Raw genomic sequence first — 18834 nt, 5'->3', positions numbered from 1 at the left:
TCAGCGATGTCAGATTTGATTTGATCGAAAGCCGCTGTGGCTTCGGTCGAGAGGGGAAAAGAGGTGGTCTTGATAAGAGGACGCACCTTGTCGGCGTAGTTTGGAACCCATTGGGCGTAATACGAGAAAAGGCCCAGGCAACGTTTGAGAGCTTTCTGGGTATGTGGGGGGGGGGGTAAGTCCATTAGGGGACGCATGCGGTCAGGATCTGGCATGACTATCCCATTCTCCACCACACAACCTAGAATAGCGAGTCGTGTGGTCCGGAAGACACACTTGTCCAAATTGTAAGTCAGGTTTAGCTGACGGGCAGTTTGAAGAAATTTGTCTAGGTTAGTGTCGTGGTCCTGCACGTCGTGACTGCAGATGGTGATATTGTCCAGATACGGGAAGGTCGCGGTTAGCCCGTTCTGGTCCACCATCCTGTCCATTTCCCGCTGGAAGACCGCGACACCATTCGTGACCCCGAATGGTACCCTGAGAAATTGATATAGCCACCCATTCACTTCAAAGGCCGTGAATGGTCGGTCCTCGCAGCGGATCGGGAGCTGGTGGTAGGCCGAACGTAGGTCAATAGTGGAGAAAATGTGGTACTGGGCGATCTGGTTCACCACATCCGTGATGTGTGGCAGGGGGTACGCATTCAGGAGCGTGAAGCGGTTAATGGTCTGGCTATAGTCGACCACCATCCGTAATTTTTCCCCATTCTTGACAACCACCACCTGGGCTCTCTAGGGGCTTGAACTGGGTTCGATGATGCCCTCATCCAGCAATCTACGCACCTCACTCCTAATGAATTGCTTGTTTTCGTAACTATATTGCCGACTTTTGGTGGCCACAGGCTTCCAGCCAGGGGTGAGGTTTGCGAAGAGTGCTGGCGGGGCAATCCGGAGTGTGGAAAGGCCGCAGGATTGGCCCCGGGGCATGGGGGCGGGTTGCTCGGGGGCTTCGGGAGTGGGGCGATGGCAGACCGAGAGGGGGGCGTGGGGTCCCCCAAAGTGTAGGGACACCATTTGGAACTGACACTGGAAGTCTAATCCCAGCAACACTGGGGCACACAATTGGGGAAGGACGAATAATTTGAAGTGGGTGACCGTCACGCCCTGTACTTCCAGCGTGGCGATGCAATACCCCTTTATCCCAGTTGAGTGCGACCTCGTCGCTAATGAGATCCTCTGGGTAGTGGAGATAATGTCAAGTCCCCAAAGGAGGGCCAGATCTGGCTGGATAAAACTGTCAGTTGACCCAGAGTCAAATAAGCAATTGGTGTAGTGTCCATGCACTTTAATCAGTTCCATTGCTCTGGTGAGGGGATGAGAGCATTGCTGGTTTAATGTTATTGAAGCAGTTGACAGGGGAGTTTTGAGCGATGACATCACGCAACGGGATGATGTAGTCAACGCTCGAGGAGCAGGTTGGAGGACCTCCCGGAAGTGCTGTTGTGGCGGCGTTGGCGGGTGAATAGTAAGTAGTGGGGTTTGTAGTTGCTCGCGATTGGCGGTGGGTAGGTCGTTGGTCGCGGCGGTCGGGCCCTGGCGGTCGTCAGCGATGGACGTTAGGGTGAGCACCTGGTTGGCCGCGGGGGTGGCTGTGGCGGCAGTAGCAGCGGCGGTAGCATCGGCCCCGGGGGTGTCTGTGGCGGCGGCAGCAGCGGCGGTAGCATCCGCCCTGGGGGTGTCTGTGGCGGCGGCAGCAGCGGCGGTAGCGTCGGCCCCGGGGGTGTCTGTGGCGGCAGCAGCAGCGGCGGTGGTAGCGTCGGCCCCTAGGGTGTCTGTGGCGGTGGCAGCAGCGGCGGTAGTGTTGAGTGTTCCGCACGGGGGCGAGAGGTGGGCCATCACCATGGTTGCGACGGTGGGTTGCCCCTTCCGGGTTCGGCGTCTCCGTGACGTCAGGCATTGCCGTGCAGGAGAGCCATCACTCTCATTGGACGAGAGCTCTGGGGAAGAAGAGTTTGAATGGGATAGTGGCGATTGGGCTTCACACGAGGCACCGTGTTTGCTGGCAGCCATTTTAGACCTACAGACTGCAGCAAAGTGGCCGTTTTTAAGGCACTTCTGGCACCTGGCTTTTCTTGCTGGGCACTGGGACCTGCTGTGCTTGTCCCTCCCGCAGAAATAACATTTTGGGTTCGCAGGGGGCAGGGTAGCAGCAGCCGACAGGCCGTCAGGGGTAGGGTAGAAGGGCACTCTACTCGCATCAGAACGAGGGGTCCAGTCCCTAGAGAGCTCGGTGGACTTTAAGGCTGCATCCTCCATTGTGATTGCAATCCGGGCCACGTCCTCTAGTTTTTCTACCCCTTGTTCGAGCAAGCGCAGCCTCACTTCGTTCGATCTGAGCCCGGCCACATAGGCATCCCGGACGAGATCATTTGTGATCTCGGCAGCAGTTTTGTCCACACAGTTACAGTCCTTGCCCAATGCCTTTAATACTTGTAAATATGCCCTGCTGGACTCACCGGGCTGTTGCTTCCTCGACACAAGCACGAGCCGGGCATGAACTCTGTTCACCGGATGATCATACAGTCCTTTCAGTACCTTTATGGCTGCGGTGTAAGTGGTCTCATCCTGGATGTTCTCGTAGACTCTCAAGGACACCATAGACAGCAATGCTGTTAGACGCTGGTTATCCTCCTCTACCTGAATGAATCTCAGGAAGTTTTCAAAGTTCAGCAGCCAGAAGTTAAAGGCTTTGAAGGCTGTAGCTGACTGTGGGTCGATATCAAGTTTTTCTGGCCGAGTTAAACGCTCCATCCCTTTCAAAAAAAATTCTTTTGCTAATAAAATTGTAGAGCTCGTCGAAAGAACCAAAGACTTGTTGATCCAAACCAAGGCTTTTATTAGCAAAAGACCGGAGCTCTTCACAGGTGGCCGACCAGTCCGGAATGATCCGACCTGGCTAGGGACACAACCCTTTAAGGCCCAGACAATAGGTGTGGCTTAGCTCTCAGCCAATCTATGTAAGCACAGTCTAGATACAGTAACTATATACACTATGTACATTGGTGATAGACCTGTACTATCACAGTATCTTTTTGGAATTGGTGGCTAAATATTAGTTCTTTAATACTGATTTACTTCAATGCAAAAAACTCAATTTGCTATGGATTGGAATTCAGAAAATGATTGAAGTACTCAAAAGCAAAACATTGTCAATATTGGAAAATTGAAAAATCTAAACTTCACAGTAGCGTCATGTTCTCAACTCATTATCCTTGCATTTTTCAGATCATTGTAGCCAATATTCGTTTACAAGTAATGGTGATAAATTCTGCCATAAAGCACATGTTTGCTTCCTTTTCCTTAAATTTATGGATAAACAAAACTATGAATCCCTTTTAGTATCTCACTGTACATTTATTCTGATAACTGAGATCTAATTTTAATGGAATTCAACCAGAAAATGTGGTTTATGCACAGCGTTTGATCAATAAAACAGAATTATCCAGCCTAACACTGAGCATGTTTATTGCTACCCTGCATTCAACTTCTGTCTAATGAATCCTTTTCAAATGGGCATATACTAAGAGTGATGATGGCTTACTATGAGTGTAATTCTGTGCAAATCAAGCTAAAGGAAATATTCAGTGTCATTTGCTGCTGTGGAACTTTGTGAGCTGAAAGAAGTGTTAATGGCAACTCTAGCTGCTTTCAAGCTGCCTTTGCTTATCTCAGGGAAATGAATTGGTATCATTTCTATACATAATGAATGTTCATGCAAGTCCATTTAAAACAAAAAAAAATGCTTTACACAGTAATAAAAGCAATTCTTAATTTATATTCTTTTGGTGAAAAAATGTCTTTAATCATTTAAAATTTGTTTAATCTTGGCACATACTTTATAACTAAGTTCATTTCCAACTTTAAAACAAACTGGCCTTTGTAAAGATATATTTGCATTGTCAGACATCCCTAATTTAATATTCCACAATATTATTTCATGTTTAAAACACCTGGGCCTTGAAATTGCACTGTATTAATATATATGAGTAGCTAAAACATTCATTTAGAATTTCTCTATTTGTTAATAGTACATTTAAATTGTTGATATATAATTTGATACAAATACGATAAACGTTTCTATCTATTACTCTGTCCAACAATAAGAAGGTCCTCTTGACAGGTAATGTAAAATTAAAGCACCACTAGTAAACCGATGAAGTAGAAAACCAATTTCCAAAGCAAAAAAGTAGTTTGAAGATGTATAATGCTGTTCCATATATCTTTAAATGGCTTGCAGTCATTTAAGAACGTTTGAAATTTATTTTTATTCATTCACCTGATGTGGACATTTTGACCAAGGCAAACATTCATTATCCAGCCCAAACAATATCTAAACAAATAGCTTGATGATGCTAAGAATTGTCCATATTGGATCATATTTAATCCAGTCCAGGGCTGGATTGTAATTTGCTTTACTTGAAAGGCATTAGAGAACCAGATGGATATTTACAATTGTTCAGTAGTTTCAGTCGTTATTAATGATTTTAATGATTCAATTCCACATTTATTTCATTACTTTAATTTTATCTTCCAACCTGTGACATATAATTCAAACTCAGACCTCAGGATCAATAGTTTAGTCCAGTGGTTCTCAACCTTTTTCTTCCCACTCACATACCACCTTATACACCCCTTACTAATTACAGAGCACTAGTAGCATAGGGATTACTTAAAACGGTACGTGAGTGGGAAGATAAGGTTGAGAATCACGGCTCTAGACCAAATTGTTATTGAAATATTTTGCTTGAGAAAAATTGTCATTGGCCCATTTCCTTTGGAGTTATGAAACTGTGTACATAACGAGTCAATGAAGTACAATTAAAAAAGTGGTTTTTCAAACATTTTATTTCCACACACATACCACTAATGTGGTATCGGAAAATTTATAGATGGTGTTATTGTCATATGAAGCTACACAGTCATAGGTGTAAATCAAGTAGAGTAAGGGGCTAGGAACACAACCCCATAGTGCTCCAGTATTCCTGGAGATTGTGGAGTAGATGCTCTTACCAATCCTCACTGATTGTGGTCTTAAGGTGAGGTAATTCAGGATCCAATTACACAAATGCCCTTTAAATATCCTCAAGTGAGCCCGAATCTACTTTATCAGCTGGATATAAAGATCACACAACACAATTTAGTAAAAACAGAGAGAATACTAAAAGTTAACCAATATTTATCCCTTTTACAACTTCATTTAATATGATGACTTCATCATTATCAAGCAACATAGTACAGTAAAATCCCCAGTATCCAGAATTCAAGCAACCAGCACAAAAAGTGAAATACATACATGAATAAATAAATTCTGTATATTTTGGCATACAAGTCGACTGGCATATAAGTGAACCCTCATTTTTCAGGCTGTCTGAGGCCTCCCAGGAACAACCCAAATTTTTTAAAAATGCCCCAATCACAAGTAACAAAGCTGTAAATCAAGTAAATAAAAAAAACCTCAGCCTATCAGACATCTATGGTGATAGCCCAAGGAGCTGGAGCGCCACATCATGCTCCAGGCGGGAGCAGAAACATCGACCTACCAGGCAGCAGCAGCAACAGGCCATGGAGATGCAGCGCTGACATTGTGCTCCCGATGGGAGCAGGAACCTCAGTCTACCAGGCAGGAGAGGCGACAGTGACCTCAGGGTCCCAGGTAGAAGTGGTTATGGCTGTGTCCAGCGGTGGGGAAGTGTCGGAGAGCAGCGGTGCCGGCAGTGGGGAGGTGCTTTCAGTATCGACTTACACACCAAATTGACGTCAATCTATTTTATTAGTTGAATTTAAGGTCTAAAGGTATATCCGGATTATGTCAACCACCCCCCCCCCCACCCCCACCGCCTTTTTGAGAAATTCTTTAGGGTTTCACGATGCGACTTATATGCCAAAATATACAGTAAATAGAACTTAAAAATGTAAAAGAATTAATAAACATTTAAATAAAAGTATAATGTTGTAATAGTAAATGTTCTCTGAAGCAACACACAACCCCTTGGGTGAAGATGGGAGCAAATATTCAGTCAGCGGAGCATTCTGTTCGTGCTCTGCCCGCAGCAGCTGTTTGAATAAAGTTTCAATAAAGTTGTGCTTGAATGAAATGATGGCGTTCAGGATGAAGAGCTGGCCAATGCTGCTTTCCGCTGGGGTGACTCCCAAAGTATTTCCCTATCCCTACCAAATAAGAGTCATTCTCTTTATTAGTATTAAGTATATTAGTGAGGCTTTATCTGTAATCTTGAAGAAGAGGGATTTAAGTACGACAATGGCACAATTCTCTTAGTGGTTAGTGCAACACTGTTACAGCACCAATGATTGGGGTTCAAATTTAAATTTAAATTTTGTAAGTTATAGGAATTACCTGATTAAAATTAACTTTACATAATTAAGGATTAAACACTTTTTTTTCAAACTACTTTACATTTTGCACTGGGTTTTGCCTTCTAAATTGTTTAATCTTAATGCAGTTGTATTAGTTAGGCATTGTAAGTGTGTGTCTCAGGCAACTAAAAAAAAATCTACCAATCCCCATGGGTACTGGATGCCAAAGGGGTTTTACTGTATTCAGAAGCAGTATTTTTACATACAAAAAGCTTATAGCCTAGTTAATGGTAAGGCTACACAAAGAATACTTCCTATCCAAATTATCATGAGAATGTGACCAAGACCGTAATTTAAACTTCTTTAGAATCACTCAAAATGACTGACACAAGCATTTAAATTCTAATTAATTAAAATATCCTAATTTTTAAATATCTAGTGACCATTCTTTAGACAGCAATTGTGGTCATTTACACTGCTCGCCTGAAGTTCCTGGGTGCGTTAGTTCTGGAGCTTTTACGTGGAGCAAAGTGGCCTGAGTCATTAGCTGGACATTGGATTCATGAGGTGAATTTTTGCAGTGTGATTGACACTGCAGGCTTCCCCCGAAGAGTAGTAGGGGTCATGCAGGATAAATCGCGGTGCAGGAATGGACTCAAAATTCCTGCACTTTCCTTTTTAGACTGCTCATGTAATGGCAAATTTTGTTGATTGTGCCACTACATGCTTGCAGTGTAAAATCCCTAATTGATAATGACCTAATAATACTCATTTTGTCTGATTTGCGCTGAGCTTCCAAAGACAAACTCATAAGTGCAATAGCACTTAAGTGAATTATGTTCAAGATAGCGGTATTAAGTTAAAGAGAAGAAACAAGTGACTAGACTGTGGAAGCAACAATAATTACAATGGAATAGAATGGAACAAAACAATTTAATTTTAACTGTATTCTCTCAATTGGCCATATATATTTTGAGATAGAAGGTCTTAATGTTAAAATGAAAATAAATATTGCTGAAATAAAAAGAAACACAAGATTTGCACATTAATTTAGGAATGCTATCCTTTATATGCATATGTGAACAATTTTTAGTGGTACTAACTGCATAGCTCAAGAAACACAGCTTACCAGAGAAGAGCCAACTGCCAAATGTTTTATATTTTAAACAACTGTGTGCCACACAAAGGGGAGTGATTTCAGTGTGGTTCATAAAGGAGAGTGATGTCAGTGTAGTTCATAAAGGGGAGTGATGTCAGTGCGGTTCATAAGGGGAGCAATGTCAGCACAGTTCATAAAGGGGAGTGGTGTCAGCATGGTTGTTAAAGGGGAGTGATGTCAGCGCATTTCATAAAGGGAAGTGATGTTAGTGCAGTTCATAAAGGGGAGTGATGTCAGTGCGGTTCATAAAGGGGAGCAATGTCAGTGCGGTTCATAAGGGGAGTAATGTAAGCACGGTTCATAAAGGGGAGCGATGTCAGTGAGGTTCATAAAGGGGAGTGATGTCAGTGCGGTTCATAAAGGGGAGTGATGTCCGTGCGGTTCATAAAGGGGAGTGATGTCAGTGCGGTTCATAAGGGGAGTGATGTCAGTGCGGGTCATAAAGGGGAGTGATGTCAGTGCGGTTCATAAAGGGGAGTGATGTCAGTGCGGTTCATAAAGGGGAATGATGTTAGAGCGGTTCATAAAGGGGAGTGATGTCAGTGCAGTTCATAAGGGGAGTGATGTCAGTGCGGTTCATAAAGGGGAATGATGTTAGAGCGGTTCATAAAGGGGAGTGATGTCAGTGCGGTTTATAAAGGGGAGTGATGTCAGTGCGGTTCATAAAGGGGAGTGATGTCAGTGCGGTTCATAAAGGGGAATGATGTTAGCACGGTTCATAAAGGGGAGTGATGTCAGTGCGGTTCATAAGGGGAGTGATGTCAGTGCGGTTCATAAAGGGGAATGATGTTAGCGCCGTTCATAAAGGGGAGCGATGTCAGTGCGGTTCATAAAGGGGAGTGATGTCAGTGCGGTTCATAAATAGAGAGTGATGTCAGTGCGGTTCATAAAGGGGAGTGATGTCAGTGCGGTTCATAAAGGGGAGCGATGTCAGTGCGGTACATAAGGGGAGTGATGTCAGTGCGGTTCATAAAGGGGAATGATGTTAGTGCAATTAATAAAGGGGAATTATGTCTGTGCGGTTCATAAAGGGGAGTGATGTCAGTGCGGTTCATAAAGGGGAGAGATGTCAGTGCGGTTCATAAAGGGGAATGATGTTAGCGCGGTTCATAAAGGGGAGCGATGTCAGTGCGGTTCATAAAGGGGAGTGATATCAGTGCGGTTCATAAAGGAAAGTGATGTCAGTGCGGTTCATAAGGGGAGTGATGACAGTGCGGTTCATAAAGGGGAGTGATGTCAGTGCGGTTCATAAAGGGGAATGATGTTAGCGCGTTTCATAAAGGGAAGCGATATCAGTGCGTTTCATAAAGGGGAATGATGTTAGCGCGGTTCATAAAGGGGAGCGATGTCAGTGCGGTTCATAAAGGGGAGTGATGTCAGGGCGGTTCATAAAGGGGAATGATGTTAGTACAGTTCATAAAGGGGAGTGATGTCAGTGCGGTTCATAAGGGGAGTGATGTCAGTGCGGATCATAAAGGGGAGTGATGTCAGTGCGGTTCATAAAGGGGAGCGATGTCAGTGCGGTACATAAGGGGAGTGATGTCAGTGCGGTTCATAAAGGGGAATGATGTTAGAGCAATTAATAAAGGGGAATTATGTCTGTGCGGTTCATAAAGGGGAGTGATGTCAGTGCGGTTCATAAAGGGGAGGGATGTCAGTGCGGTTCATAAAGGGAGTGATGTCAGTGCGGATCATAAAGGGGAGAGATGTCAGTGCGGTTCATAAAGGGGAATGATGTTAGCGCGGTTCATAAAGGGGAGCGATGTCAGTGCGGTTCATAAAGGGGAGTGATATCAGTGCGGTTCATAAAGGAAAGTGATGTCAGTGCGGTTCATAAGGGGAGTGATGACAGTGCGGTTCATAAAGGGGAGTGATGTCAGTGCGGTTCATAAAGGGGAATGATGTTAGCGCGTTTCATAAAGGGAAGCGATATCAGTGCGTTTCATAAAGGGGAGTGATGTCAGGGCGGTTCATAAAGGGGAATGATGTTAGTACAGTTCATAAAGGGGAGTGATGTCAGTGCGGTTCATAAGGGGAGTGATGTCAGTGCGGATCATAAAGGGGAGTGATGTCAGTGCGGTTGATAAAGGAGAATGATGTCAGTGCAGTTCATAAATGGGAGTGATGTCAGTGCAGTTCATAAAGGGGAGTGGTGTCAGCGCGGTACATAAAGGGGAGTGATGTCAGTGCGGTTCATAAAGGGGAGTGATGTCAGTGCGGTTCATAAGGGGAGTGATGTCAGTGCGGGTCATAAAGGGGAGTGATGTCAGTGCGGTTCATAAAGGGGAGTGATGTCAGTGCGGCTCATAAAGGGGAATGATGTTAGAGCGGTTCATAAAGGGGAGTGATGTCAGTGCGGTTCATAAGGGGAGTGATGTCAGTGCGGTTCATAAAGGGGAATGATGTTAGAGCGTTTCATAAAGGGGAGTGATGTCAGTGCGGTTTATAAAGGGGAGTGATGTCAGTGCGGTTCATAAAGGAGAGTGATGTCAGTGCGGTTCATAAAGGGGAATGATGTTAGCACGGTTCATAAAGTGTAGTGATGTCAGTGCGGTTCATAAGGGGAGTGATGTCAGTGCGGTTCATAAAGGGGAATGATGTTAGCGCCGTTCATAAAGGGGAGTGATGTCAGTGCGGTTCATAAGGGGTGTTATGTCAGTGCGGTTCATAAAGGGGAATGATGTTAGCGCGGTTCATAAAGGGTAGTGATGTCAGTGTGGTTCATAATAGGGAGCCATGTCAGTGCGGTTCATAAAGGGGAGTGATGTCAGTGTGGTTCATAAAGGTGAGTGATTTCAGTGCGGTTCATAAAGGGGAGTGATGTCAGTGCGGTTCATAAGGGGAGTGATGTCAGGGCGGTTCATAAAGGGGAATGATGTCAGTGCGGTTCATAAAGGGAGTGATGTCAGTGCGGTTCATAAAGGGGAGTGATGTCAGTGCTGTTCATAAAGGGGAATGATGTTAGCGCGGTTCATAAAGGGGAGCGATGTCAGTGCGGTTCATAAAGGGGAGTGATGTCAGTGCGGTTCATAAGGGGAGTGATGTCAGTGCGGTTCAAAAATGGGAATGATGTCAGTGCGGTTCATAAAGGGCAGCGATGTCAGTGTGGTTCATAAAGGGGAGTGATTTCAGTGCGGTTCTTAATGGGGAGTGATGTCAGTGCGCTTCATAAGGGCAGTGATGTCAGTGCGGTTCATAAAGGGGAGTGATGTCAGTGCAGTTCATAAAGGAAAGTGATGTCAGTGCGGTTCATAAGGGGAGTGATGACAGTGCGGTTCATAAAGGGGAGTGATGTCAGTGCGGTTCATAAAGGGGAATGATGTTAGCGCGTTTCATAAAGGGAAGCGATATCAGTGCGTTTCATAAAGGGGAATGATGTTAGCGCGGTTCATAAAGGGGAGCGATGTCAGTGCGGTTCATAAAGGGGAATGATGTCAGGGCGGTTCATAAAGGGGAATGATGTTAGCATAGTTCATAAAGGGGAGTGATGTCAGTGCGGTTCATAAGGGGAGTGATGTCAGCGCGGTTCATAAAGGGGAGTGATGTCAGTGCAGTTCATAAAGGAAAGTGATGTCAGTGCGGTTCATAAGGGGAGTGATGACAGTGCGGTTCATAAAGGGGAGTGATGTCAGTGCGGTTCATAAAGGGGAATGATGTTAGCGCGTTTCATAAAGGGAAGCGATATCAGTGCGTTTCATAAAGGGGAATGATGTTAGCGCGGTTCATAAAGGGGAGCGATGTCAGTGCGGTTCATAAAGGGGAGTGATGTCAGGGCGGTTCATAAAGGGGAATGATGTTAGCACAGTTCATAAAGGGGAGTGATGTCAGTGCGGTTCATAAGGGGAGTGATGTCAGTGCGGATCATAAAGGGGAGTGATGTCAGTGCGGTTGATAAAGGAGAATTATGTCAGTGCAGTTCATAAATGGGAGTGATGTCAGTGCGGTTCATAAAGGGGAGTGGTGTCAGCGGGGTACATAAAGGGCAATGATGTTAGCGCGGTTCATAAAGGGGAGCGATGTCAGTGCGGTTCATAAAGGGGCGTGATGTCAGTGCGGTTCATAAAGGGGAATGATGTTAGCTCGGTTCATAAAGGGGAGTGATGTCAGTGCGGTTCATAAGGGGAGTGATGTCAGTGCGGTTCAAAAAGAGGAATGATGTCAGTGTGGTTCACAAAGGGGAATGATGTTAGCGCGGTTCATAAAGTGTAGTGATGTCAGTGCAGTTTATAAAGGGGATTGATGTCAGTGCGGTTCATAATGGGGAATGATGTCAGCGCGGTTCATAAAGGGGAGCGATGTCAGTGCGGTTCATAAAGGGGAGTGATGTCAGTGCGGTTCATAAGTGGAGTGATGTTAGTGCGGTTTATAAAGGGGAGTGATGTCATTGCGGTTCATAAAGAGGAGCGATGTCAGTGCGGTTCATAAAGGGGAGTGATGTCAGTGCGGATCAAAAAGGGGAGTGATGTCAGTGCGGTTCATAAAGGGGAGCGATGTCAGTGCGGTTCATAAAGGGGCATGATGTTAGTACGGTTCATAAAGGGGAGTGATGTCAGTGCGGTTCATAAGGGGAGTGATGTCAGTGCGGTTCAAAAAGGGGAGTGATGTCAGTGCGGTTCATAAAGGGGAGCGATGTCAGTGCGGTTCATAAGGGGAGTGATGTCAGTGCGGTTCATAAAGGGGCATGATGTTAGTACCGCTCTTAAAGGGGAATGATGTTAGCGCGGTTCATAAAGGGGAGTGATGTCAGTGCGGTTCATAAAGGGGAGTGATGTCAGTGCGGTTCATAAGGGGAGTGATGTCAGTGCGGTTCATAAGGGGAATGATGTTAGCACGGTTCATAAAGGGGAGTGATGTCAGTGCGGTTCATAAGGGGTGTGATGTCAGTGCGGTTCATAAAGGGGAATGATGTTAGCGCGGTTCATAAAGGGTAGTGATGTCAGTGCGGTTCATAAAAGGGAGCGATGTCAGTGCGGTTCAAAAAGGGGAGTGATGTCAGTGTGGTTCATAAAGGTGAGTGATTTCAGTGCGGTTCATAAAGGGGAGTGATGTCAGTGCGGTTCATAAGGGGAGTGATGTCAGGGCGGTTCATAAAGGGGAGTGATGTCAGTGCGGTTCATAAGGGGAGTGATGTCAGTGCGGTTCATAAAGGGGAATGATGTTAGCGTGGTTCATAAAGGGGAGTGATGTCAGTGCGGTTCATAAGGGGAGTGATGTCAGTGCTGTTCATCAGGGGAGTGATGTCAGTGCGGTTCATAAAGGGGAATAATGTTAGCACGGTTCATAAAGGGCAGTTATGTCAGTAGGGTTCATAAAGGGGAGAGATGTCAGTGCGGTTCATAAAGTGGAATGATGTTAGCGCGGTTCATAAAGGGGAGCGATGTCAGTGCGGTTCATAAAGGGGAGTGATGTCAGGGCGGTTCATAAAGGGGAATGATGTTAGCACAGTTCATAAAAGGAAGTGATGTCAGTGCGGTTCATAAGGGGAGTGATGTCAGTGCGGATCATAAAGGGGAGTGATGTCAGTGCGGTTGATAAAGGAGAATTATGTCAGTGCAGTTCATAAATGGGAGTGATGTCAGTGCGGTTCATAAAGGGGAGTGGTGTCAGCGCGGTACATAAAGGGCAATGATGTTAGCGCGGTTCATAAAGGGGAGCGATGTCAGTGCGGTTCATAAAGGGCCGTGATGTCAGTGCGGTTCATAAAGGGGAATGATGTTAGCTCGGTTCATAAAGGGGAGTGATATCAGTGCGGTTCATAAAGGGGAGTGATGTCAGTGCAGTTCATAAAGGAAAGTGATGTCAGTGCGGTTCATAAGGGGAGTGATGACAGTGCGGTTCATAAAGGGGAGTGATGTCAGTGCGGTTCATAAAGGGGAATGATGTTAGCGCGTTTCATAAAGGGAAGCGATATCGGTGCGTTTCATAAAGGGGAATGATGTCAGTGCGGTTCATAAAGGAGAATGATGTTAGCGTGGTTAATAAAGTGTAGTGATGTCAATGCGGTTCATAAAGGGGAGTGATGTCAGTGCGGTTCATAAAGGGGAATGATGTTAGCACGGTTCAAAAGGGGAGTGATGTCAGTGCGGTTCATAAGGGGAGTGATGTCAGTGCGGTTCATAAAGGGGAGTGATGTCAGGGCGGTTCATAGAGGGGAATGATGTTAGCACAGTTCATAAAGGGGAGTGATGTCAGTGCGGTTCATAAGGGGAGTGATGTCAGTGCGGATCATAAAGGGGAGTGATGTCAGTGCGGTTGATAAAGGGGAATGATGTTAGCTCTGTTCATAAAGGGGAGTGATGTCAGTGCGGTTCATAAAGGGGAGTGGTGTCAGCGGGGTACATAAAGGGCAATGATGTTAGCGCGGTTCATAAAGGGGAGCGATGTCAGTGCGGTTCATAAAGGGGCGTGATGTCAGTGCGGTTCATAAAGGGGAATGATGTTAGCTCGGTTCATAAAGGGGAGTGATGTCAGTGCGGTTCATAAGGGGAGTGATGTCAGTGCGGTTCAAAAAGAGGAATGATGTCAGTGTGGTTCACAAAGGGGAATGATGTTAGCGCGGTTCATAAAGTGTAGTGATGTCAGTGCAGTTTATAAAGGGGATTGATGTCAGTGCGGTTCATAATGGGGAATGATGTCAGCGCGGTTCATAAAGGGGAGCGATGTCAGTGCGGTTCATAAAGGGGAGTGATGTCAGTGCGGTTCATAAGTGGAGTGATGTTAGTGCGGTTTATAAAGGGGAGTGATGTCATTGCGGTTCATAAAGAGGAGCGATGTCAGTGCGGTTCATAAAGGGGAGTGATGTCAGTGCGGTTCAAAAAGGGGAGTGATGTCAGTGCGGTTCATAAAGGGGAGCGATGTCAGTGCGGTTCATAAAGGGGCATGATGTTAGTACGGTTCATAAAGGGGAGTGATGTCAGTGCGGTTCATAAGGGGAGTGATGTCAGTGCGGTTCAAAAAGGGGAGTGATGTCAGTGCGGTTCATAAAGGGGAGCGATGTCAGTGCGGTTCATAAGGGGAGTGATGTCAGTGCGGTTCATAAAGGGGCATGATGTTAGTACCGCTCTTAAAGGGGAATGATGTTAGCGCGGTTCATAAAGGGGAGTGATGTCAGTGCGGTTCATAAAGGGGAGTGATGTCAGTGCGGTTCATAAGGGGAGTGATGTCAGTGCGGTTCATAAGGGGAATGATGTTAGCACGGTTCATAAAGGGGAGTGATGTCAGTGCGGTTCATAAGGGGTGTGATGTCAGTGCGGTTCATAAAGGGGAATGATGTTAGCGCGGTTCATAAAGGGTAGTGATGTCAGTGCGGTTCATAAAAGGGAGCGATGTCAGTGCGGTTCAAAAAGGGGAGTGATGTCAGTGTGGTTCATAAAGGTGAGTGATTTCAGTGCGGTTCATAAAGGGGAGTGATGTCAGTGCGGTTCATAAGGGGAGTGATGTCAGGGCGGTTCATAAAGGGGAGTGATGTCAGTGCGGTTCATAAGGGGAGTGATGTCAGTGCGGTTCATAAAGGGGAATGATGTTAGCGTGGTTCATAAAGGGGAGTGATGTCAGTGCGGTTCATAAGGGGAGTGATGTCAGTGCGGTTCATCAGGGGAGTGATGTCAGTGCGGTTCATAAAGGGGAATAATGTTAGCATGGTTCATAAAGGGCAGTGATGTCAGTAGGGTTCATAAAGGGGAGAGATGTCAGTGCGGTTCATAAAGTGGAATGATGTTAGCGCGGTTCATAAAGGGGAGCGATGTCAGTGCGGTTCATAAAGGGGAGTGATGTCAGGGCGGTTCATAAAGGGGAATGATGTTAGCACAGTTCATAAAAGGGAGTGATGTCAGTGCGGTTCATAAGGGGAGTGATGTCAGTGCGGATCATAAAGGGGAGTGATGTCAGTGCGGTTGATAAAGGAGAATTATGTCAGTGCAGTTCATAAATGGGAGTGATGTCAGTGCGGTTCATAAAGGGGAGTGGTGTCAGCGCGGTACATAAAGGGCAATGATGTTAGCGCGGTTCATAAAGGGGAGCGATGTCAGTGCGGTTCATAAAGGGCCGTGATGTCAGTGCAGTTCATAAAGGGGAATGATGTTAGCTCGGTTCATAAAGGGGAGTGATATCAGTGCGGTTCATAAAGGGGAGTGATGTCAGTGCAGTTCATAAAGGAAAGTGATGTCAGTGCGGTTCATAAGGGGAGTGATGACAGTGCGGTTCATAAAGTGGAGTGATGTCAGTGCGGTTCATAAAGGGGAATGATGTTAGCGCGTTTCATAAAGGGAAGCGATATCGGTGCGTTTCATAAAGGGGAATGATGTCAGTGCGGTTCATAAAGGAGAATGATGTTAGCGTGGTTAATAAAGTGGAGTGATGTCAATGCGGTTCATAAAGGGGAGTGATGTCAGTTCGGTTCATAAAGGGGAGTGATGTCAGTGCGGTTCATAAAGGGGAGTGATGTTAGGGCCGTTCATAAAGGGGAGCGATGTCAGAGTGGTTCATAAGGGGAGTGATGTCAGTGCGGTTCATAAAGGGGAATGATGTTAGCACGGTTCAAAAGGGGAGTGATGTCAGTGCGGTTCATAAGGGGAGTGATGTCAGTGCGGTTCATAAAGGGGAATGATGTTAGCGCGGTTCATAAAGTGTAGTGATGTCAGTGCAGTTTATAAAGGGGATTGATGTCAGTGCGGTTCATAATGGGGAATGATGTCAGCGCGGTTCATAAAGGGGAGCGATGTCAGTGCGGTTCATAAAGGGGAGTGATGTCAGTGCGGTTCATAAAGGGGAGTGATGTCAGTGCGGTTCATAAAGGGGAATGATGTTAGCGCGGTTCATAAAGGGGAGCGATGTCAGAGTGGTTCATAAGGGGAGTGATGTCAGTGCGGTTCATAAAGGGGAATGATGTTAGCACGGTTCTAAAGGGGAGTGATGTCAGTGCGGTTCATAAGGGGAGTGATGTCAGTGCGGTTCATAAAGGGGAATGATGTTAGCGCGGTTCATAAAGTGTAGTGATGTCAGTGCAGTTTATAAAGGGGATTGGTGTCAGTGCGGTTCATAATGGGGAATGATGTCAGCGCGGTTCATAAAGGGGAGCGATGTCAGTGAGGTTCATAAAGGGGAGTGATGTCAGTGAGGTTCATAAGTGGAGTGATGTCAGTGCGGTTTATAAAGGGGAGTGATGTCATTGCGGTTCATAAAGAGGAGCGATGTCAGTGCGGTTCATAAAGGGGAGTGATGTCAGTGCGTTTCAAAAAGGGGAGTGTTGTCAGTGCGGTTCATAAAGGAGAGCGATGTCAGTGCGGTTCATAAGGGGAGTGATGTCAGTGCGGTTCATAAAGGGGCATGATGTTAGTGCGGTTCATAAAGGGGAGTGATGTCAGTGCGGTTGATAAAGGAGAATGATGTCAGTGCAGTTCATAAATGGGAGTGATGTCAGTGCGGTTCATAAAGGGGAGTGGTGTCAGCGCGGTACATAAAGGGGAGTGATGTCAGTGGGGTTCATAAAGGGGAGTGATGTCAGTGCGGTTCATAAAGGGAAGTGATGTCAGTGCGGTTCATAACGGGAGTGATGTCAGCGCGGTTCTTAAAGGGCAATGATGTTAGCGCGGTTCATAAAGGGGAGCGATGTCAGTGCTGTTCATAAAGGGGCGTGATGTCAGTGCGGTTCATAAAGGGGAATGATGTTAGCTCGGTTCATAAAGGGGAGTGATGTCAGTGCGGTTCATAAGGGGAGTGATGTCAGTGCGGTTCAAAAAGGGGAATGATGTCAGTGCGGTTCATAAAGGGGAGCGATGTCAGTGCGGTTCATAAAGGGGAGTGATGTCAGTGCGGTTCTTAATGGGGAGTGATGTCAGTGCGCTTCATAAGGGCAGTGATGTCAGTGCGGTTCATAAAGGGGAGTGATATCAGTGCGGTTCATAAGGGGAGTGATGTCAGTGCGGATCATAAAGGGGAGTGATGTCAGTGCGGTTCATAAGGGGAGTGACGTCAGTGCGGTTCATAAATGGGAGTGGTGTCAGCACGGTTCATAAAGGGCAGTGGTGTCAGTGCGGTTCATAAAGGGGAATGATGTTAGCGCGGTTCATAAAGGGGAATGATGTTAGCGCGGTTCATAAAGGGGAGTGATGTCAGTGCGGTTCATAAAGGGGAGTGATGTCAGTGCGGTTCATAAAGGGGAGTGATGTCAGTGCGGTTCATAAAGGGAAGTGATGTCAGTGCGGATCATAAAGGGGAGTGATGTCAGTGCGGTTAATAAAGGGGAGTGATGTCAGTGCGTTTCATAAAGGGGAGCGATGTCAGAGTGGTTCATAAGGGGAGTGATGTTAGAGCGGTTCATAAAGGGGAATGATGTTAGAGCGGTTCATAAAGGTTAGTGATGTCAGTGCGGTTCATAAAGGGGAGTGATGTAAGTGCGGTTCATAAAGGGGAGTGATGTCAGTGCGGTTCATAAAGGGGAGTGATATCAGCATGGTTCATAAAGGGTAGTGATGTCAGTGCAGTTCATAATGGGGAGTGATGTCAGTGCGGTTCATAAAGGGGAGTGATGTTAGTGTGGTTCGTAAAGGGGAATGATGTCAGTGCGGTTCATAAAGGGGAGTGATGTAAGTGCGGTTCATAAAGGGGAGTGATTTCAGTGCGGTTCATAAAGGGAGTGATATCAGCATGGTTCATAAAGGGTAGTGATGTCAGTGCAGTTCATAAAGGGGAGTGATGTCAGTGCGGTTCATAAAGGGGAGTGATGTCAGTGCGGTTCATAAAGGGGAATGATGTCAGTGCAGTTCATAAAGGGGAATGATGTCAGTGCGGTTTATAACGGGGAGTGATGTCAGTGCGGTTCATAAAGGGGAGTGATGTCAGTGCGGTTCATAAAGGGGAGCAATGTCAGTGCGGTTCATAAAGGGGAGTGATGTCAGTGCGGTTCATAAAGGGGAATGATGTTAGCGTGGTTAATAAAGGGGAGTGATGTCAATGCGGTTCATAAAGGGGAGTGATGTCAGTGCGGTTCATAAAGGGGAATGATGTTAGCGTGGTTAATAAAGGGGAGTGATGTCAATGCGGTTCATAAAGGGGAGTGATGTCAGTGCGGTTCATAAAGGGGAATGATGTCAGTGCGGTTCATAAAGGGGAGTGATGTTAGGGCCGTTCATAAAGGGGAGCGATGTTAGAGTGGTTCATAAGGGGAGTGATGTCAGTGCGGTTCATAAAGTGGAATGATGTTAGCATGGTTCAAAAGGGGAGTGATGTCAGTGCGGTTCATAAGGGGAGTGATGTCAGTGCGGTTCATAAAGGGGAATGATGTTAGCGCGGTTCATAAAGTGTAGTGATATCAGTGCAGTTTATAAAGGGGATTGATGTCAGTGCGGTTCATAATGGGGAATG

This window comes from Narcine bancroftii, chromosome 1 (genome assembly GCF_036971445.1).
Source record: "Narcine bancroftii isolate sNarBan1 chromosome 1, sNarBan1.hap1, whole genome shotgun sequence".
Taxonomy (NCBI): domain Eukaryota; kingdom Metazoa; phylum Chordata; class Chondrichthyes; order Torpediniformes; family Narcinidae; genus Narcine; species Narcine bancroftii.
The sequence above is the reverse complement of the archived record's forward strand: the minus strand, read 5'-3'. Positions refer to the sequence as shown.